This window comes from Periplaneta americana, chromosome 11 (genome assembly GCF_040183065.1).
Source record: "Periplaneta americana isolate PAMFEO1 chromosome 11, P.americana_PAMFEO1_priV1, whole genome shotgun sequence".
Lineage (NCBI taxonomy): Eukaryota > Metazoa > Arthropoda > Insecta > Blattodea > Blattidae > Periplaneta > Periplaneta americana.
The window spans coordinates 137,156,281-137,179,954 of record NC_091127.1 but is presented as its reverse complement, the minus strand read 5'-3'; positions in this window follow the sequence as shown (position 1 = coordinate 137,179,954).

Below are 23,674 nucleotides of genomic sequence, written 5' to 3'. Positions count from 1 at the left end.
TGATGTCCCTGAATATATAGCTCAACTGACGAATGATCGTTTGCGTTTGTAAATTTAATAATCTGATTGCTATGTATTGTAAATTTTTAGTAGAGCCATTGATGTAGCTCAGTCGGCAGACTTGCTGGGCTGCTGATTCGGAGCTGAGTTCAGGCTTGGGTTGGATCCCCCTTTGATCTCATTGAATGGTTTCTTCCGAGGTTTTTCCCAGCCGTGGGACTGAAGCCGGATGGTCTATGGCGAGTCCTCGGCATCAATCCCTTTGATTTGATTACCTGGTTGGGTTTTTCCGAGGTTTTTCCCAACTAAAAGGCAAATGCCGTGTAATCTTTTGGCGAATCCTCGGACCTCACCTCATCTCACTACATCTCGCCAAAATATTGTAAAAAAATTGCACAAAATTGTAAATATTGTAGAAAATTACTAAATTGTAAAACTGAAAAAAATTGTAAAAATTGTAATTGTAATATTGTAAAGTTTTTATTTGTTCCACATCTTAAAGCTTCATTGCTCATGTAAGATCTATAGAATGAATGAATGAATGAATGAATGAATGAATGAATGAATGAATGGAATGGACTGCAATGTTTGTACGTTATTGCGTATTTATTTGTGAATACTGAATCCCTCGCAGGTCTACACTGCAATGAGGATAAAACGTACTGAATTTAGGGCTGCCACATTAGTCTGATTTCATTTCCAATGCCCTACTCTTGGGGATAAAGTCCGCTAGACTATGATGAGGGCAAAAAGAGAAGACGAGCGACACATGCAAAAAGAGGTGCCCGCTGAGGGACCGTATGGCGTTCAAACCTTTATCACGCAATCGAGTAAATGTGATTTGAATATTTGAAAGCGTCGGATTCTCTCTATGCGCGGACACCTTTTATCTCTCAAAAGGAAATACAATCGAGTCTGAATGCAATAGAATTTGCAAAGGTGGCAAAGGTTAAGAGAAATAGGTCTTCGCTTTCAATGCTTTTCGTTTAAAATTGCCTCTATGTCTCTAACAGCTTTAAATGTCTTTTATACAGGAACATCATTTTATTTTTACTAACATTTTTAATATTAACTTGCCTATACCTCTGGATCAACGCCGTTTGCAAACCCCTTCCACGACTGGAGTTCGATGATACTGGCGTAATATACAAACAAATCACTTTACTAGGTATAGGAGGGAAGAAAAGTAATTCATCCGTTTACGTAAACTAGGAAATATCGCGCTTTTGAGTTTGATAATTTTCATTAGGTCTTTGTTTGATCAAAATACAGTACGGTATTAACAATGAGTGTTTTTACTCACGAAATGAGCTGTCCATGTGGACGTATTCATTATGCAGTGTATATATTTTTTATTTTAGTTCGTTATTTAACGACGCTGTATCAACTGCTAGTTTATTTAGCGTCGATAAGATTGGTAATAGCGAGATGACATTTGGCGAGATGAGGCCGAGGATTCGCCATAGATTACCTTTCATTCACATTACGGTTGGGAAAAACCTCGGAAAAACCCAACCAGGTAATCAGCCCAAGCGGGGATTGAACCCGCGCCCGAACGCAACTTCAGACCGGCAGACAAGCGCCTTATCCGACTGAGCAACGCCGGTGGCTTGCAGTGTATATTATACTGCCTATAGCATATTAGCGTACAATATAGAGAATGAAGTTAAATTGAAAAATAATCATAATATGGACATTTAAACATATTTTTTAAAATCGTGGCCGTTCACTTCGATACAAGCTTCAGTTTTAATGTGCATATTATAGCACTATAGACTATTGTACCTTATCCCAATTGCCAGTTTCGTCCTTCGTACTAGTAACTCATGTTGAAATAATTCTGTACGTACTCTATAAAAGAGTGCCTTAAGTACTGTAAATTCAATCTCCACTTCTGTCCGATCCGAAAAGATAAAATTACTCAAACAAACTATCTACTGTCTGTCCAAGTGGTTATGTCGTAGGGTCGTAGAAAGGGAGGAAATCACGTGACAGTTAATTATTTAACGAGGCCCTTTTATCTAAGTTATTTTAAACAGTTGTAAGGGTATACTATTACGTAGACGTCCAATTCCTAACAGAAATTAATGTTCTCAGAAAAGAGCTAAGACAGCCCAGCCACCAGCTGGCGAATAAAAGCTGGTGAGAGAAACCGGGATACGACGTAGGCAAATGGACGACAGTACCTGTGCGAAAATGATTCATTATTGAAAGCTCTTCCGTCACTGGAAAACGCGAACATATTTTTGAAACGTACTGTTTACTATGACCGTAAGGCTACTATGACTGTATATGCGGTCTTGAATCTGTGTGGAGGACGGTTGAACTTCATTAGTAGAAGGGGTGGGAGTGAAGTACCTACATTCAAAAACTCAAGTACAATAAAAATTGAAGTAAAAATAAAATGATGTCCCTGTATTATTTATTTTGTCTTGTCCTCCATGCATTACTGTAAAAAGTTACTATAGTTCATTATTTCTCAACTTAGGCATTGGGCATTGATACAATGGGGGTGTGATGAGGAACATGATAATCGATAGTAAAAGAGAAAGATTTAATAGTCTTTTTGAATGTAAAAATTATGATTTTGCAATCAAGAAAAATTTTTAATTTTTAATTGGTTATTTAACGACGTTGTATCAACTACGAAGTTATTTAACGTCGATGGAATTGGTGATAACGAGATAATATTTGGCGAGATAAGGCCGAGGATTCGCTAGAGATTACCTGATATTTTGCGTACGGTTGAGTAAAACCTTGGAAAAAACACAAGCTGGTAATTAGCCCAAGCGGATTCGAATCCACGCCCGAGCGTAACTTCGGATCTGCAGGCAAGCACCTTACCTTACTTAAAGGAAAGAACGCGTGTTCAAATGTTAATTTATAAACTTCAATTAAGCAAATGCCAAAGTAGATATAAGAAGTATTCGTAATGAATAGCATTTGAATAGTATATTATATATGCCATAGTTTATTCCTTTACAGAGTAGTAAAATACAGAATATAATTTCTTTCTTTGAATTAATAAAGAAATAATAATTTCAATATCACACAAATTTTTAATAATAAATAAAAATATCGCTATCTAATATAATTTTGACAGACAAAAATATATTGATAATTCTGAGATTTCTTAGAATAGATATCGACAGATGCATATCTTTACGTAGAACTACGCGATTGCAGCTTCAGAAATGAAACAAGGAGAAAAGGGGAATACAAGGAAGAGAGAGGACAAGGAGAAAAAGAGGAAGGCAAAGAGTATACAAGAAAAAACAAGGAGAACAAGGGGAAGACAATGAGAACAAGGGAACAACTTAAAGTGAGATGTATGACATTTAATATCGCATAACTGCAATTAATCATCATCTATACAAATAATTACTTTAGAAAAATAACAATGTTATTTCGAATTTATTGAATACGGTACCGGTATTCATTTGCCAGCAAGGAAGCTTCTTCTCTGTTAATTTTTGTTTTCTTAACGCAAACTGCTCTAAAACTAATATAGTGTTGAATTTCGAATAATTTTTATAATAGTGGTAATGGTAATTGTAATAGGTTGTTGGTAAAACTGGTGGTAGTGGCAGTGGCAGTAGCAGCAATAGTAATCCATATTACTAATGAAAGAACATGATGAATTTGAACTACAAAAAATGCAATTTCTTTTATGAAAATTAACACTTCAACTTAACAATATTTACAATAATACAAATTGTAATTATTATTGACATCGTGTTAATAATTATAACATCACATCGTTCAGAAAAATTCTTCAAAATCTTTTAATTTGAGACAGATCTCCTCTGATGCGTCATAGTGCTTGATACCAATTATAGAAATCTGCGATGTATTTCAAAGAGTTGTCTGAACTGTGTACCATTCAAGAAATATTAACATTAACTTCTTTCCTAATTATGCGGATGTTTTCCGACTCAAATTACTTTCAACTAAATGATCTTTCTTGTCACTAATTCCTTTAATTGGGTCGTTAAGTTTTGTAACCATTTAGAACGGGTTCCTTACATTAGTCAGAAGTTGAAATGCGTCGGTTCATGTCGAAGCCTAGACTAATATTATGCAAGTCCAATGAGGTAATTCGTCTTACTATATATTTATATAAACTATAATACAAAATATGTAAGAACAGCAATATTGCTCTTTCGAAATTTAAATAGAAAACAGCATAGTCGTTATTATTATTATTATTATTATTATTATTATTATTATTATTATTATTACATCGTCGTTCTTGGAGTAGTTATTACGAATGTCACACACTCTGAGCTTCGTGGATACGAAACCGCCAAGAGTATTGGAGTTTGAATAGAAATAAATACAGAGTAAATCTAAATTCAACCTACAAATTTGCAGGAGTTGTAAAAAATACACAACTACACAATTCGAAAAAGGAAACCAATGATGAGAAACCAAAAATATTGTTTACAAGATACAGAGTCTAAAGTATTTTAATTTGGAATATATATGATTTATCACCTTAACTTGAAATTACAATTGCAAAAATTACAATTTATTATTTGAACAAGCCATAACTGGATAACAAATAGTCAAATTAATACTGCAGAATTGAACCTACAAAAAGCATCAAAAATGAAGTAATTGCGTTATCATGCTATAGATTTTATGGTAAAAAAGCTTCCACCTACAATGTGTATAAAAATTTTCATTAAGTTCTGATAAATAATTTCTGCGAAAACGGTACCAAAAAAAATCATTTCAGTGTTTAATTATTGTCAACTGAAAGAATATAGTTGTAGTTGCTTAAGAGAATTTCTGCAGATTGTGTTCAAAGTTAGATTTGCTTCATTGGATACATGCTTTGCACCTCATAATCGTTGGGCGCCTAACCATCGCAAACACATTAAGAATTTTCTCTTGTATCATGGATTGCATCAGCGACCCGCAAGATGTTCGGCTGAAGCAAATGGAGTACGATAAACGTTCGTCCTCCCAATCCTTCTATCACGGAAACATTGTCAAAGGTATTCCAAGCCACTGTATTGTTTGGGTATGCGATTTGTAAACAGAGTGCCTTACATTGTGGACTGATTTGAGGTACAACGTGAGAGAATATATCGTAGAGGAAGTAATTTCATTATCGGAATCTTCTCTGGTCATTTCTCGCCCTGTTCGTAAGAAATAAATTATGTCCGTCATGTGGTTTATGATTCCAAATACTTCTAAAATGTCTCCCGTCAGTGAACACTCTTTGTCCGTTGAATTTAGATTCATACTTCGTAGTCAACAGAACTTTCTCTGGAAGGTAAAGCTGTCTCATAGACCTATCTTAGATTTATCTCATATCGTAGATTTACGGTATTCAAAAATCCCTGTGTGTGAGGAAAGATTGCAAGCAAAATTTTTGGGCCACTTGTAGTCCGCGTCAAAATTTGGAGCAGCACAATGTGTCCCTGGCACTGGCCAACATTGCAATAGGTTTGTTCTAAGCTATATGCGTAATTCATAACACATCATCATAGCACATCATCATCATCATCATCATCATCATCATCATCTCCTCCTCCTCCTACTACACATAGGCTACACATTAGTATTGTATTTAGGCATCGATCCTCGGCTCGCTATGTATGCACCAATTTCTTTTCCTCTTTTTATGTAATGGAACGTCGATACGAAATACCATCATACAATCTTCTTCTTTTCGTACGTGCGTTCTATAATTAATCGCTTTGTTCAGACGTAAGGTGTGACTTTAAATGCCAAGCATTAGTTCTTCCGGAAATCTTCGAGTAATCTTTATATAAATGTTCTTCTTCATTTTACTCTAATTTCCCGAACTTTATCAATTAATATACACAGTTTTATTCCAACTCGTATGATTTATTTAGAATTTTATCTAATTTCGATTATATTTTTCTGACTTTAAGAGTTCATTGTATTTGACTACTTTCTGTTAAGTTCTGGGTCCTGGTCTAAACATCATACCTGGACTCGTGTTACGGAATAAGCGCCAGTTCGAGTCCCAAAGGGTGATCAAAAAACAGTCAGTTGTGCAAAGTTCAATTACATTCTTTCCTACAGTCGGATTTTCCATTTCATTCCTAAAGGTGCTATTCATAGACATTTCGCTAGCCCGCACTACAAACGTACTAAACTAGCTACCGACTGGTTACTTGTAAGGGATTCATATCATATCATATCATATCATATTATATACACCACATCATATCATATATATATCATAATCATATCATATGATATATCATATCATATCATAATCATATCACATATCATGTCATAATCATATCATATCATATATCATATCATATATCACATTATATCATATCATAATCATATATGATATCATATATCATATCACATCGGGAACACTGGTTTATGAACACGAAAACCGTTAGTTCGCTGATCATCCACCGGAAGCCTGTGCTAAGAATGTCTATGAATACGGCCCTAAAGGTCTAAATAAATTAACTTCAGAAAATATTTTCCACATTTGCATTCATTTAAAAACAAAAATAAAACCAAACAAATGAAAGAAAAGAAAAGTTCAATCTAATCTGAAAATATTACATCAAGTAATTACGCCTTCTCTTGACTTTGATCACAGATGAACAGAGAATAGAAGCTTGTAGAATTATTTGAGCCCCAATTCATGATAAGCTGAGTTTGAGTACGGTATCTATTTCGAGTCACGGTGAATATGAGAGATTGCCTTATCCTAAGACGACTAAGGACTTCACAGATATCTCCTGCGACCGAAAAGGATGTGATTTTCCGACTATACCCAGTGCTTTCGAACTGGCGGATCAAGGTCACATAGAAACGTACAAAACACGCACGAGTCACTGAACTGAACTTTGAACTGAAGCACTGACTTTTAGTTAAGGAGAGTGATCCAGGAATGAGATAAGCACATGTGAAAAATGCAGTCCATTGCTTGATCTTGATCCGCCAGTTCGAAATGAACTGACAATAGTGTTTGGAGGTTTTTCTTCCATACATGTTTTAGACGGTTAGATCTTATTTCTTGATTTTTACTTCCAATATTGTGTGTGAAGGCGTACCTACATTGAGTTAGTGTTGGAAATGTTAGGAACTCGGAAGCGCTCCATTGGCCACAGGATCCTTTGCGAAGACGCGAGACTGGACGTGTCTCTTTACATTCTCTTTCCTTCCATCTTTTCCTCTTATCCTATTATATTTCAGAATGACCCAAAAACAAACTAAATATTCAGATATTATAGGAAACTTACACCGTTCTAAATTCATTCTTTATCTTGTTAGATTGGAGCCCACAATGAGCAAGAGTAATAAGTATATTTCTCCTCGATTTAGTAGAATGCGTTTGAGTATAAAGAAAGTAGCAAAACAGTGCAACGTGGTCTGTTGTGACGAGAATCCAAGTCCCCACATACCGGTAAGACATCATGCCACAGATACGTTCCCTTCCGAGTATTTCTCACGAAGTAAATATTATTCATCACCTTGAAAACGTCGCAAATATTATGGATATTGATGAAGAGTTTAAGGTAATAGGTATTTATTTTATTTATTTACTTTATTTATTTATTTGTTTAATTCTTTATTCATTATTGTATTTTATAGAGAGATATATTTTAGAACAAAATTAATTTGTATTATCGTTGTATCAGATACACTTTTCTTCAATGAATTAGCAGCTCTTAAATTCCTGTAATCCATTTTTTACTGTTCATAATATTCCTTGACTATCATGTTTTACCTCAACATGATACTTTCCGATTGCAGGGGACTTGCTCCGCGTGTTACATCTAAGTAGGTAAACATTGGCTTTTCGTATATCGACGAAGCAGTGTATTTAAATTTGGGAATGTCACGATATCGGAGAATAAGGAGAAAAAACATCTGTGAGATATATAATGGCAGTTTCTGTTACACTCTAAATTACATTCTCTGGTGTGATAATTTTTCTACGTACTGTCTTCTATGCAAAATGTAAAATAGGCTATATCCTCTGTAATACTATAGTAAAAAGTACAAAAAACGACGTCTTCAAAAGAATATATGAGATTCGATGACATCAGAATACAGAAGTATAATGTCTACAACAAATATATCTCGTGGTTGAAATGATATCAATATATCAATAAGTATTAGGATGGAAGATCAAAGGATATAAATATTACATTAGAACTACAATCCGAAAGGCATGGAGAAACTTGGGATGACTAAGGAAGAGACAAAGGGATCAACTCAAATATAACAGATTTCAGATGGAATGAAAAGTAACGTTATTACTTAAAATTAAATATGACAATTAAATATGAAGAAATACAATAACGAATATAAAAATGTATCATAACTTTCCTGTGTAATGATTCATAGTAACAATAACCCTAACAATCAGAATAGAGAACCGACTTACGTCACTGTTGCTGGACAGTGAACTTTGAGGTTCCGTCGTGTTTCTCTTTACGTTAGTGCAGCAGAGTCATCAATTTGGGCGATACATCGCTGAGAGCTCAGGGACGCAGGGACACGGGAGTTCATTAAGCGCAGTGTATAATGACTAATTAGTCAACCACTCGCGAGGTGCGCCGTGCTTTTTTTTCGTGAGAGTCGGGACCATTTCCAATTCTGTTTTTCCTCTGCTCTTGTTCTTCGGTGTTGATGCCGACTGGCTCAGTAATTTACTTGCTCATAGTTCAAACAACTCCAATGTGCCTCTCGCCTTCTTACACATTTAAAGTTGCTACAAGCAGATCGAAATTGGATAGCATAAATACAACTCAAAGTCTTCCACTTATCTTCAACACAAAGTTGCTACAAGCAGATCTACTTCGTACACACTTAAAAATAAAGCAACAGAAGCAAATATCCAGACTTTTTTGTTATGTTGCTGTAAATGCATGGGAAATAAAACTTTCTATGCTTTTGTGCCTTTATTATTGCGCTGTAAGGAAGATATCTACTTGCTGGAGCTGTGGCAACTGAATATTTCAATTATTTAGAGGCGGACTATGATGTTTGGGTACGGAAGTCAAACGAGGGAAATATACTTGCTCCGCAGAAATTTTATACACCACAATACTTAAAGTTTTTTTTATAAAGACCGTCAAACTTATCAATTCACAAATGTGATAAACACAAGGACAATTATTTAACATATATACGAATATATGAAAAATAATAAATTTACTCTATGAGTTATGAATTGCTTTGAAGCTTTTTTCACGATGGTTCTTTACTCAAAATGATTTGTCGATTTTTTCTGTCAGTAACAATGAAAAATAAGTCAATGCAGACTTTATAATGCCAAACTTTCGATTATAGTGTATAATTTCTTCCTCAATGACGGTTAGTTAACTATTGCGTCAGTAACTCCAGTATCTCTCTCCAGGAGGTACAAGTCGTACTTTTAGACTATATGGCGCATAGTGTTATTTATGAACATAATTATAATATTATCAACTGATATCGAAAAATGTATTACATTACCTGTTTGTGGAATGGCAGTTGCTTGAATTAACACATAGCGCGCCGTTGTTACGTCACCTGAGCAGTACGATCTCTCTCGTATTCTAGTCATAGACTGTCTTTCTCTTTCGCACAGAGTGACAACATAAGATCGCAGCGCCGCTGTTTACGTTCCACATATAAAATGGTGTAGTAGCAATAGATATTTCGACCTATGATGTATAAGTCGACCACGAAAGAAATAGACATAGATTGTTTTGAAACTAAACGGTGACGTCAGCTAGAATGAGATGACCAGTGGTGGAGTACACAGCAAGGTTTTCTACACATACAGTATTGACAGAATCAGTAGCTGAAGATAACTTAGCGTAATGATAGTACTACTAATATTTAATGATCGGAAAATAAAATTATAAATGTTACACAGCGTCCTCAAAACGAAGTGTACTTCTTTCTTGCTTTACTTGTATCTAAATAAATACACCGTGGTTACAAATTATTGGACGATTTCAAAAAACTATATTTTCACGGACGAGGAGGAACAGGAGTTTATTCTCCAACAAGACGGTGCCCCTCCACATTAGTATAAGTAGGTCCGGAGGTTTCTAAATTAACACTTACCAGGTCGATGGATTGATCGTGCAATAAACGCAAACGGCAACTTGTGCAATGGCCACCCCGTTCACCGGATTTCAGTGTGATTTCTGTGGGGTTTCGTCAAGAACAATGTTCACATACTTTCACTTAGAGCGATGCTGGCATTAAAAAAGCAATCGAGAACTTCACACAAGACTTGTATGAGAGGTTTTGGAAAGAATGGGATCACCGCCTGGACGTCTGTCGTATTACACGTAGGGATCACATCGATTGTATCGAAGATCAGTATAAAAATTCAAACTTCCCTCTGTCAAATGGTGGTAAGATCATGTATCTATGTTCAATGTTGGTGAAAATATAGCCTTCTGAAATTGTCCAATAATGTGTAACCACGGTGTGTATTCAAAGACAACATAAATGAGCGTGCCCGAAATAGAACAAGAAGTTGAGTAAGTGCAGTTTTCAATTTTAGTTGGATTTCTACCACCGCGTGGTACATGGGCCTACGTATCTAGTACAAATCGATAAGAAACATTACTTCTTTAGAAAAGAAAATTTAAAGCTAAAAGAATGTAAGTTATATGGAATAGTAGAAATAAATTATATTTAAATGATTGAGAAAGATTATGGAAATAAATATCGTAATTGATGGAGATTATTTGAATCAATAATTTCTTCCTAAACCATACTATTTGGATTACTGAGTAAGCATAAGAGGAAAAATTATGAATGGAAACAAAAAATGATTAGGAAAGGGAGAGAAGCAATGAGGAAGAGAAAAAAATTGAATAATAGTAATAATAATAATAATAATAATAATAATGAAGAATAAAACAGATGAGGAAGAAAAAGACGAGATAATATGAACAAAAACTATGTAAGCTAATGAAAATTCAGTGAACGAGTAACTAAACAATTAAAAATACTTTCCGCTGAAAGATATCAAATTAGATTCCATACGACAAACAAATCTTCCTCCCAGAAATGTATCACTATCAAGACTGTTTTATCAGGCTCAGCCTCTGGACAATAACAGAGGGTTGTGGTGGAGCAATATTTTACTACTCTACGACCCTCTCCCTCTGAATTCACAGCAGATTACTGACGGTGACCCAGCTTGACTGCTCTGTGGTAAGCCTATTAATGACTTTCCAAACTTCGTTAATTGCCTCCAGCTATTATAAGTCCATTTCAAAAGTTTTTGTTTTTTTGCTGACATGATAATCATTACTGTGAATCCAGAGCAAAACCTCTCTAAATCCAAGTCCCAATACTAATGTGAACAATTGGTTATATATAATATAATATAATATAATATAATATAATATAATATAATATAATATAATATAATATAATATAATATAATATAATATAATATGATATTATATGATATGATATGATATGATATGATATGATATGATATGATATGATATATGATATATGATATGATATGATATATGATATGATATGATATATGTTATAATATGATATGATATATGATGTGTCAAAAAATCTGAAAATTAGAATTTATAAAACAGTTATATTACCAGTTGTTCTGTATAAAACAGTTATATTACCAGTTGTTCTGTATGGTTGTGGAACTTGGACTCTCAATTCAAGAGAGGAACAGAGATTAAGGATGTTTGAGAATAAGGTTCTTAGGACAATATATTTGGGACTAGGAGGCATGAAGTTACAGGAGAATGGAGAAAGTTACGCAACGCAGAACTGCACACAATGTATTCTTCAGCTGACATAATTAGGAACAATATATCCAGACGTTTGAGGTGGGCAGGGTATGTAGCAGGTATGGGCGAATCCAGAAATGCATATAGAGTATTAGTTGGGAGGCCGGAGGGAAAACAACCTTTGTGGAGGCCGAGACGTAGATGGGAAGATAATATTAAAATGGATTTGAGGGAGGTGGGATATGAAGGCAGGGACTGCAATAATCTTGCTCAGGATAGGAACCGATGGCGGGCTTACGTGAGGGCGGCAATGAACCTCCGGGTCCTTAAAAGCCATACGTAAGTAAGTATGGTTTGATATGATATGATATGATATGATATGATATGATATGATATGATATGTTATGATATGATATGATATGATATGATATGATATGATATGATATGATATGATATGATATGATATGATATGATATATGATAGATATAATATGATATGATATGATATAACATAATATAATATGATATCATATAAAATGTAGTCTAATATATAATATAATTGAGAATAGGTCACACGTTTATATGATAGTTTTTTGCTGAGAACGTCTTCAGAATTAATCTCCGTACATGACTAACTCCTCGTGAAACACACTGTGTACTGAATTTCCTTTACTCATCTACCTACCTATCCACCTACCTGCGCATCCCCCCAATCGACTCTGTATCCATCAACTCGTCCAACCTTCCGCTTGTCTGTACATCCATTTACCCACCTTTTCATCAACTTATCCCTCTATGATTACATATTGAACGTTTCAATATCACTAGGGGTGTTTCAAATGAAAAAAAATATATGTATATATAATAAGTTATATATTCTCTCTCTCTCTTTTTTTTTTTTTTTTTACTTACCAGTTATGTACATATGGTGCATTTCCCAGGAAGCTTGTGGTACTACATGCATCCGGACCTTCCCCTGAAACACAACAAAATTTCACATAGACAATATTCAACCATTTATGCTTTAGCTACTGCTTGTATACTCAATAATAACAAATGAGTTTGCAACGTTCACCTACTATTTCACGATAAGTAGCATCATCAAAATTTATGTACATATAATTCGGACGAAATGACGATACATCATGTCATCTCTTATTGCGTTTGTGAAATGAGATATAACGCACTGTATGCTGTTTGAAATGCTTATTTCTACAATACACACGTTGTGGTTTGTAGGATGCTATACATAAAACACGATATCCATTTTTTACGAGTTCAGAGTGAATGAAGTTAGGCTATATATACAAGATGAACGAAACAAAGTTTTACATCCCAATAAAGATTTGATGTTTTAGGAGTGTTTGATCGACATATATCAGGAAATGTAATGAAGTTTGTTCCCAAAAGTTTAAATCAGATAGAATTTTAAACTAAGATTGATTAGATCGAGCTGTAAAACTCGTTCCTCCAGTGATATAACCTCCAACCTCACACACACAAGTGGAATAGAGAATCATAAATATAATACTACAGAAAACTGTTTTATACAATGAAGAATACTAATACACTGTTCTTGGCTGGAATTACATCCCGATTACCAATGTGCATGTATAGAGTACAGAATTTTATATGAACTATTTCTCTTCTTACCCATACTTCTACACTGTATTTTTAACATGTGCTATAACGAAATACCCGAATTTATTATAAAACTTTTACAATAACATTATTTCGATATACGTAGAGTTTATTAAAGAAAGTTGTTTTGTTGTACTTTGCAGACGATGCCTACATTTTGTAAGGGGTAATTAAATGTCCAGAAGTAAGTCTAGTACCGATTACTTTGTCCAAAGGCTGCGTTGTCTTTAATTTAATTATATATAGCAAACCAAAGCTTATTTATAACAAATTACAATAGGTTATAATATGATCTTATCTGAGTTATTAATGCTGAAGTTCAAATACGTAAAGAAACTAAATAACTACGGAGAAAATTAAGAAACGTGTAACGAGTAAAGAGAGGAACTATATACAGAATAAGGAAAATTAAATGTTATTGTTGATCTAAATTTATGTTCGCCACCTTCTATGACAATGCACAAACAGATGTTATTCCATGACACTTCGCCACCACGGCAGGCGAATCAACTTGGAGACAATAGCTCATCGTGATAATTAATACCGAGCATGTGAAATCCCCGAGTGGCGCGTTCGAGTGCACGAGGGGCTTAAGTCTAACATTCTACACTACACTGCTAGATATTTTCAGTATTGTCGAAAAAAAACAAGTGAAAATATGAATAATATTGCATATTGCCCTTAGTGTTATCAAGCTATGACTATATTTTCTAACATTTAAAAACTAACAACGAATATCCGTGATGTGTGTGTGTCTTAGGTAGGGTTGCCAACCGTCACGTATTTCACAAGTTCTCCCGTTTTTTGCCCCTAATGTTTAACAGTTCCCGGCTACGTATTATTCTTCTCTTCGAGCATTTTTTCTCTCGTATTTTGCATCATGTAATTTTTTTTTATTCTAAACCAGTCATGTTAATTGATTCCCATAGGAGCTAGCGCGCGCTTTAGAGCTCAGGAGAGCCTGAGCGCTTTACAGCGGAAAGGAAAGAGACAGACGAAAGAGGTAGTATATGCCGCTTGGTCGAGCTATATTGAGGGATGGCCAGCAGTGATTCAATAGATAAAGGGAAGAGAACTTATTAAAACTTAGTGCTGCTTATGATTAGGTTTTCTCCGGAGCGGTTGTTTGCGCGCTTTCAATCGGAGACCTCCGGTTACCTCCGACTGATGCCGCGCAGGTTGTATATGTGCTGTGGCGCAGACATACACTTTCCGCTGAGCATTCCTTTATTCGGATCAGGTAGTGATTCGAGTCCGCTGACGTCCGCGTATCTTTTAAAATAAGTTGTAATTTCTTGTTGTTTAATCTCTCTTTTATGCTAATCTCTCTCTCTTTCTTCGGCTCTTTTTTTTTTTGTTGCTTAAAGTGCTACGTTAGCTGACAGATTTTTTTTCTAGTTTTGAAATTCATAGTATATGTGGAAAGACGTATTAGTTTTATGTCATTGATCAAATTAATAACATTCAATCTAACTGCAAAACTAACGCAGAAGTAAAGCTTTTCAGTAGGTAATGTAAACATTTATACTTTAATTCTCCTAGAAACTCCCGTTTAATCGCAAACAGGGTTTATCAATTATTATTCTAATCGGTTTAGTTTAACGTAAAATATATTAAGGGAGCTTCTGAATGGAACAAAAGAAACGTGGGATATCAGTGAGTTAAAGTTTACTGTCCAACATAATTTATTCAGTTGATTAAAGTTCACGTTAACACTTTATTCAAAACATAAAATTACTTAGTCATACGATAAAAAGTGTTAAAATTTAAAAAAGGTATATACCTTCGACAGACGGCCCGTTTCGACGTTATGCCACGTCTTCTTCCGTGACTCCTGAACTACTGGTGATCTCGATTCTGCGATGTGCATTTGTCGATGGTGGAGGTGGGGGTGTGTTGCTCTTATGGACCACATTATCAACAATAATCATGACTACAATAATATAGGAACAGATATGGAAATTTTACACATCACACCAAAAAGTTCACAGTTAAACATCCTAGAACAATACGAAATATATAAACATACAATAACATACCCACAACATATACTTAACACACAATTACAGTTCAACACCCACACATTATTTGACGTCATGATACGTCATAACACACAAACAACCAGCCCCCACCATAAGAGCAACACATCCGCACCCCCACCATCGACAAATGCACATCGCAGAATCGAGATCACCAGTAGTTCAGGAGACACTGAAGAAGACGTAACATAACGTCGAAACGGGCCGTCTGTCGAAGGTATATACCTTTTTTAAATTTTAACACCTTTTAACGAAGGACTAAGTAATTTTATGAATTTATTCAGATTCTTCACCGGACAGCATTGTGATCATTGTGTTAAAGGGTGTCAGTATTTGAACTGCCTCTTCTAAAACGCGCCACACTTTCTCTGTAATAAAAATATAAGCGGATATCAATTTAAAAATAATTGTAATTATATTATTACCACATGTTTCTTTAGTTTCATTGAGAAGTATTTTAATCCAAACAGTAAAATATAACTCTAGTATTCAAATCAACTTTACAGGGAGTTATACCTGAAATATTGATTTGTATAACTCTAGTTGTCTAAACAATAAAATATAACTCAAGTCGTCTTGTAAATATTTCATATGTTTTTTATTGCCTCGAAAGTTAAGTTTTAGAGAAATTCCAAGACTTTCATAGACTGTGAGTCTTTGGGAACAATAGCACTAAAACAATTTAAAAATAAATCGTATCAAATGTTTTTCGTAATTGTTTTCATCAAGTTCGCGATAGTACGATCGCTTCAAATGGTCTAAGAAATTCGAAGTTCCACCACCCTTAGAGTAAATTCGCCCACAAAGTTTACAGTGTGCGACTTTATTATTACCTTCAACTAAATTAAAGAATTTCCATGCGACGGATATCTGATTTGGTGCCATTTTATTCCACTCACAACTACCGTCAGTCCGTACGCGCCGGTCGTCCTTGAGCTAACTGATGCTTCACTCCGAATCACCGCATCCCTCCGTATGTCCCCTGTTCCACCTATGGTAGTATCGGAGATCACAGGTGGAGAGCTTTATTCGTAATCTCCTATTCCTCCGCGGTAGTAGTCACTCCGATGAGCAGCACTGTTAAAACTGTATCCATGTTAATTTTTAGATTTGTCTGAGAAGTATGAGTGCATTATAAGAATGTAAGTTTTAATTGTAATGTTCATTTTTTACAAGTTTGAATTGCGTGTTAAAAACAAATATTTTCTCAACTTCCTTTGTAGAAAAGTGAAATTTTCAGATATATGCCTATTTATTTAGTAGTCTTACAGAATGTTTTCGTAAATGTAATATACTGTAAATACGTATTACTGAAGATAGTGTATTGAAAATTTTGAAAATATTCGCATGGAAATTGTTTGTAAGGAAATGAATTAACAAAGCAACTACTGTCACATCATAAGAAAAAGATACGTGCCCATGTGTTGTATAGCTTCAGCACATTTTGAGAAAATAATTTAATATTCTGATGATAGGAAGTTGCTCACCAATATCACCTTAAAAGCATAATGCGATGAGAGTTTTGTTACGTAATATTAGTTACATTTAAAACATATACAGCACCTAGGTACCTTTGTTTTGTACTGTAATATTGTTCTGATTAGTTTTATAAGGCTAAAGGTACCATAAATACCAATTCCAACTTATCATGTTATACTCCATCCCTTTTTTTGGGATATCACTTTCTTTATGAATTATGTGTTTTATCCATTTAGTACAGAATAGTTGTAGTACTATGAAATTTATGTGAATATTCCTTCTTAACTCTTTATTATGTTATTAACATTTAAAACACAACTGCAATATTAAGAAACTGGTATTAGTAATTTTGTTTTACAGACAATATAGACAACATCAAACAGAAAGAACTTATATAAAAATAACGACATAAAATTTCACGTTCCGTTTGAAGATTGTGCACTACTGTTTTCTTAATCCAACAGGCTGCTTATTCATATATACAACCCTTCCTCTTTCCGTACTTAGCGCTTGATGCCCGTGCTCGACATCAAGGTCAGAAAAATGGGCTTCCTTTGACATCACTGTTCTAAACATTTCATTTTGCCGTGAATGATGATTAATTATATCTTGAATTTTGTTGTCCAAGAGATGAATTAAAATATGCAGTTCTTACACAACGTAATGCTTGCCAAGAATGGGTTTTTAATACTCACTCGTTTAAAATCAAACCGTGTTAAATGTTATAAATTGGGAAAAACTGGCTAGTTTTGTTCTAAGCATACCAAGTATTACTGTTCATAGAAAGAAGATGTTTTATTTCATGAACAATAATTGGACTGATGTTCGAAGCATGAGCATGGCTTTTACTAATGGGAGAACGCATCTTGTCTGTTTCTGTCCTCTGTTTATTGTGAATCAAAAATCTTCACGTTCACGTCCTTCGCTTCTTGTATTCTACTCGTTCTTGTTCTGGTTGTCGTTCCCGGTTTATTGTGGACCAGCCTTAATCCTTTCTAAGTTCTTCACAATCCACTTCCTGATTCTGGATATAAAGATAACGAACAATCGAATGCAAGCAAAAACTCAAACAGCGAGCTTAGTCTAAACCAGGCATGCAGTCGCGCACATTGTGCAGTAGTCTCTGTGCGATGTGCACTTTCTATTCCCCTACCTGGAGGGAGTGAATCGCCTTGGAGGGCAACGCGATAGTGCTATACAGACCTGCAACAGCATATCAGCTTTTGTTTCAGTAAAGCAGTTTCAGTACGGGTACTGATTTGGCTGTGTCTGTGAATGAGTTATGATAAATAAAGTGAGGAGTTCACAGATAACGAAAAAGGGAAATTATGAATCATATAACATAATTGTTATAACGTTTTCCTCAGCCAACAATAATTACTTTAAAATGAATGGCTTTCATCAGCTCATGTTGAGGTAATAGTATTGTGACAGTTTAGATCAGATTAGTACACTTAATGAGCACTCTCACGGCAAAACGAACTTGACATTGGCGTTGGTTTAGAGTCTGTACTAACACAGCCATCAAAGATTAGACGACTTACGACTTTCATGTCATGAGCTGGTAAGTGATGAGAATATTGTGAGGAATATATTAAGAGTCTTGACGTTGTAAGGAGAGAAGAAAGCAACTATTTGCAAGGCGGAAAACGTTTCTGGAAAAATATATAATCGTAAATTTTCCATCTCAAGTCACTATATTATACTAATATACTTACATTAATAAAACTTTAAACCTGACATAAATAGAATATCGTCGCTTCACAGCTTGTGAACTACATATTTAATTTCTTTCAGTAACGCTGCCAACTTGTCGGTACTTGCTCTCAACGTTTTCCAAATAAACTCTATGTGAATTTAAATTCTAAGCTTAATTTATATTATTTATTAATATTAATGCTAATTTATACTGACATACAGCAAGGAAATTATTTCAGTGTAAAAACTTCACAATGTCCTACCGCATATAATTAATTGGGAGAATATTTTCTTCAGCATTTATGTACCAATAGTTCCAATAAATAGTTTACGAACAATGAAAGAGTAGGGTCTATTACTTTAAAATAATTAGTAACGTAAAATGAAATAGGCCTACTGTGTTCGTTTTTTGTTGTATCGAAATTACTTCAATATTCTCTTTCTTAAAATACTATATAAAATCATATTAATAACTTATTATGCTTTACAAACCACTACTTTGTCAAGTATAACTAAGCCTAAAGTTTCTTGTATTACAATTGTCAAATATAGACACTGCCGATTACAACACCTTTGAAGAAGTACATAGTCTCTCCGTCACTGGCAGTACACGGAGCATAGATATAATAGCTTTTAAGGAATCTACAAGATCTGGATTCATAATTGATCCCACTGTGAGTTTCGAAACGAATGAGGAACAGCCAGCAGAAGTGGATAATGAAAAAAAGAATATCTACAATCCTACCATTCCCTATTATCTCCAGAAATACCAGCTAAAAGAGCTTGAAGTGATCGGACTTCTGGTTGGAGCAAGAGGTACCGCTACTCTCTTCATGAAAGATGTGTTTAAAAGGCTTGGAATTCCTACATCTATTATTCCGATTGTAACTTTAGCTGCATTGAAAGGATCAATTTCTCACCTCAAGCATCACCTATATTCGAAATGAAACCAAGTTCATTAGTATTCTTTACTTTTTGTAACACTTACCTCTCTAAAACTAGGTATATTTCCACTAATCTCAAAAAAATTATTTGCAGCTATATACTTGTAGGAATTTCAAGCTATGTACTTGTAGGAATTTCATTGTCAAAACAAAATCAATGGTTCAATGAACTTGTAAGCATTTCTGTGGTTAAGTACTCTTTGTCCCTTGTGGCAGCTCATGAATGGTGAGAAGATTTATAAATATAACCGTGTTTTTTCCTTTTGGTAAGTGTGTTTATAATGTTCAAATGCTTATTTGATCCAACCCTAGAAGCGCAGAATAGATTATTGTACACTCCTCCAGCTAAGAACTGGTAAGAGCAACCCTTGAATGATGCAGTCTGCACAGACCGGCGATCCGCGCACATAACTGCACATTTAGAGTCTGATTTCTGGCATGCCTGTCTAAACCATGCCCATTTCGAGATTCTCGATTGAAGAAGAATTAAAAATGAATGGTTATAGCCAGTCACGTGATACTAGTTAAATCATGCATCTTCCTCCAGTAAGTTCCGTACATTATATTCAAACGTAGACAGACATATATACCGTACAATTCCAAAGCCTTAATAAAGAATAGAAGTTTTTTTGTTACAGTTGGTACGTAATACAAAACATCGATCTGGTAAACGGCGACTGAATCAAGTCTTAACAATAGTGTGAAACAAAAGACGGTTTGTGCGAGGTGCATACGGCGCACGTCGATTTTTTCCCCCTGGAAACGGAGCCGGCGCGTTACTTCTGATTGAGCGGCGAGTCACTGTTATTGTATTTTATAAATTTGGAGTGCGCCAGCATGTAAATTTAATCAAATATGGCGCAGCTATAAAGCTTCGCCACGTGACGCATATTACAGTTTGCAGTGTTAACCCATTTCCCTTAAAAAGTAATGAAAGTTAGGCTCACAATGTTTTTGTATCTCCTAGCAACGTTCGTCGATTTTTATTAAACTTGATAAGGATATAATATTAACAAACGCAAGTCGTATCCATATAACATCGTTAAAATCTACAACAATCGCACTGAAGCCAATATAAAATAATCAGCAGGATCTGATATAAATAAAACCAGGGTTTATATCATGCAAAATAATATATTATAAAGAGTGTCCCAAATTGATGTATACACTATTTGAAATACTATTTCAAAGCAAAGAAATGACATAGAAATAAGATTTTTGCGATTTATGATTCAGAAGGCAGTGGAAAGCATGAAAACATGTTCATTTGTTTAAAAAAATGGCGGTAGAATTATTGCTCGATGAACATAAGTAGATACTGAAATGTTATTGGAAAGTGAAGAAATGTTAAATGTTATGTTTTATTAACGACGCTCGCAACTGCAGAGGTTATATCAGCGTCGCCGGATGTGCAGGAATTTTGTCCCGCAGGAGTTCTTTTACATACCAGTAAATCTACTGACATGATCCTGTCGCATTTAAGCACAATTAAATGCCATACACTTGGCCCGGGCTCGAACTTGCAAACTTGAGCATAGAAGGCCAGCGCTATATCAACTCGCCAACCAGGTCGATTAAAGTGAAGAATGTTGTGGAGGTTTAACGACACAACCACCAACAATGTTAACTATCAAAAGAATCCGAGACAAGTTTGAAGTCGACGGAACGGTGCAAGATGTATTGAAAGGGCGGTGAGGAAGAAAGAGAAGTTCCACCGATGCAGGCTTTTGCACAATCAGAAGTCAGTGAGACAATATTGTCGTGAGATTTGCATCAGCAAATCCAGTGTACATCGAATTTTGCGAGCTCAAAAGTGGAAACCTTATATTCCGAGACTTGTCCACCCACTAAACGAGGATGACTCAGATAGACAACTGGAATTTTGTGAGTGGTTCTCGAAAATGTGTGATGAAAGGGAAGATTTTCAAGACTTAATTGTTTGGTCAGATGAAGCCACATTTAAACTTAATGGCACAATTAACCGGCACAATTGTGTGTACCGAACTAACATCTTTCAAGAAAAGGCCGTTAATCTTCCAGGAGTACAGTATGGTGTGGTCTGTCTTCCAGAGGAATAATTGAGCCGTAAATACTTTTTCGAAAGAACTGGCACGGGTGAGAAATACCTACAAATGTTGGAAACCACGATTCCAAGTCTTAATGACCTCTTTCAGTATGAAAATGGGTTTTACTTTGAACAAGATGGGCTCCAGCTCACTTTCATGTTAATGTGAGGAATTTTATCGATCAGACACTCAATCAGAGATGGGAAGAACGAAGAGGAAGTGCTGCGAAGTTCCCACCTCGATCTCCAGATTTAACCCCTCCAGACTACTATTTATGAGGAGCTCTAAAGGACACAGTGTACACCACAAAACCACGAACACTGGAGGAACTGAGAATTCAGATTGAACCTGCCTGTAATAATATTCCAGTCCACACCTGTGGAGTAACGGTCAGCGCGTCTGGCTGCGAAACCAGGTGGCCCGGGTTCGAATCCCGGTCGGGGCAAGTTACCTGGTTGAGGTTTTTTCCGGGGTTTTCCCTCAAGCCAATACGAGCAAATGCTGGGTAACTTTCGGTGCTGGACCCCGGACTCATTTCACCGGCATTATCACCTTCATATCATTCAGACGCTAAATAACCTAGATGTTGATACAGCGTCGTAAAATAACCCAATTAAAAAAAATATAAATAATATTCCATTAGCAACAATTCAATTGGTATGTCGCTCTGTTGTGCGTCCTTGTTGGGAGTGTACTGTGGTGGAAGGGGCCATTTTGAACATGTACTGGCTTAAGGAATGCAAAACCGCTAAAGTCGTATTTCTGTCTCATCTCGTTGCTAAGAAATAGTATTTCAAAATGTGTATATACCAATTTGGACACTCTGTATATTATACCAAGCTGTACATAACCGTTAGAAATATACCACAATGTTATATAATTTAACAATTATAAATACATTTATTGTTCACTGTCAATAATATTGATATTTCGTATGTTAATATTTCTGGTTTTAAAATGTCACCTTTGTAAGTAAGGTGGCATTTCCACAGTAATGCCTTCTCACGGATATGATGAACTCTCACTGAAAACTTATGCGACCTGTATATTTATTTTAATTGTTTCATGCTATTAACAGTGTGCTAATTGCAAAATAGAAGTTAAGAACTGTCGTCTACAATCGATTGTTTAGAAACCTGGCTGTGATAATGATGAAATTGAATTGCTTGTGAAATAAAGGTAGTTTAAATTTTTAACAAAAATAAATAAATTTTAATTACTCAACGATTTTATGACCAAAACTCGCAAAATAAATAATTTCATAAAATATAAATTTAAATGAAAAATCCAAGCTTTAGTAATTTTGAGCACATCTTTATGTACATTTCAGTAATAGGCCTACATATTCACAACTTTCTCGAGTCACATAGTACACTGATTTTTGTGGCTAATCAACATCACTGCAATCACATTCCTTGAATATATAGGCAATGTTAAAACTACAATTGACCCTTTATTGAAGGTATCATATTGCGTTAAAATAGTTTCACGGTCCGTACAAAGCAAAACCTGTTCCCAAGCGTATATCAGTTCCGAATCTTTGGAGATAATAGTCCCAGCAAAGATTGGAATCACTATAAATCAGCACTGCATCGAATCGCCCTAATTATCACTATCACCACTATAATAAAATTGTCACTATCATTGTCTTCATAGATTGGAATAATTGGCACGTAAAATCGCTATTTGTATGTTATAAACCAGCGAAAAACATGCATACATAGCGAGATTCTCAGCTTTAAGTAACAAATCTAGTCCATATCTGTGGAGAAACCAGGTGGCCCGGGTTCGATTTCTGGTCGGGGCAAGTTACTAGGTTGAGATTTTTTCCAGGGTTTTCCCTCAACACAATATGAGCAAATGCTGGGTAACTTTCGGTGCTGGACCCCGGACTCATTTCATTGGCATTTCACCTTCATCTCATTCAGACGCTAAATAACCTAAGATGTTGATAAAGAGTCGTAAAATAACCAACTTTTAAAAAAAGCAAATCCATTTAAGGCCATACGATACATACCGTGAAATGTACACAATGTCAGTCCCTAAGAAAGACAGAATAATACTTAT